Raw genomic sequence first — 889 nt, 5'->3', positions numbered from 1 at the left:
CTCTGCTAAGCTGTTGAGCAGACCAGGCCCAGAAGGCCCATGACCACCCAGTTAGATGCAGGGACACTTCTGCAGATGCGACCCTGCAGCTGTGCAGCGGCTGAGGAAGGGTGACCAGGGCCACTGTTAGCAAAATACTCTTGGGTTCCTGTTGCCCAATAAATCTTCCCTGGTGGCTTTCCTGGGGAATAAGCACTGGAAGGATCATCATGAAACACAGTTATTATCTACTGTGATGCCTCCCATGCCCCAGGCTGGCACACAGCCAGCTGGGAACGCTGCTGTTCACAGCCACGGTGCGGGGGGTCAACCCCTTCCACAGGCCTTGGGATGGTCAGAGAAAGTCCTTTAGACAGCTGTGGGGTGTGGAACATGAGTGGAAACCCTCCAAGACAAACAGTCAACACGAGTGTGCCGCGGCCTCCACAGCACATCCTCCTTTTTCCCTCGAAGAGCCCTTCCGTGCCTTTGACACCCCATTGCTCAGAAGCGACGGTCCTCTGAACCAGTCATGGTGGCACTGCTCAGAGGCTGTCAGGCACGGAGAGCTTGGTGCCCATCCGGACCTACTGAAGCAAAGTGTCCACTCAGCAAGATCCTCACAGTCCACGAAGGGACGCTATAACAGAAGTCCCATGTCCTGGCATAACCTCCTCTGCGCCAGTGCTGTGGTGTCCCCCAAATCTCACAGTAAAATGCACCCAGCAGAATTCAGAGGTGGCACCCTGACCAGAAGACCAGGTCATCAGGGCTCTCTCATAGAGCTGAGGGTCATGACTGGATTAATGCTATTATTATAGAAGTGAGTTCCTGATAAAAACTGGCCTCCTCTTTTACTCTCCCCCTTTCTCTCTCTCTCTCTCTCTCTCTCTCTCTCTCTCTCTCTCTC

This window comes from Octodon degus, unplaced genomic scaffold (genome assembly GCF_000260255.1).
Source record: "Octodon degus isolate 3935 unplaced genomic scaffold, OctDeg1.0 scaffold00036, whole genome shotgun sequence".
NCBI classification, from domain to species: Eukaryota; Metazoa; Chordata; class Mammalia; order Rodentia; family Octodontidae; genus Octodon; species Octodon degus.
The sequence above is the reverse complement of the archived record's forward strand: the minus strand, read 5'-3'. Positions refer to the sequence as shown.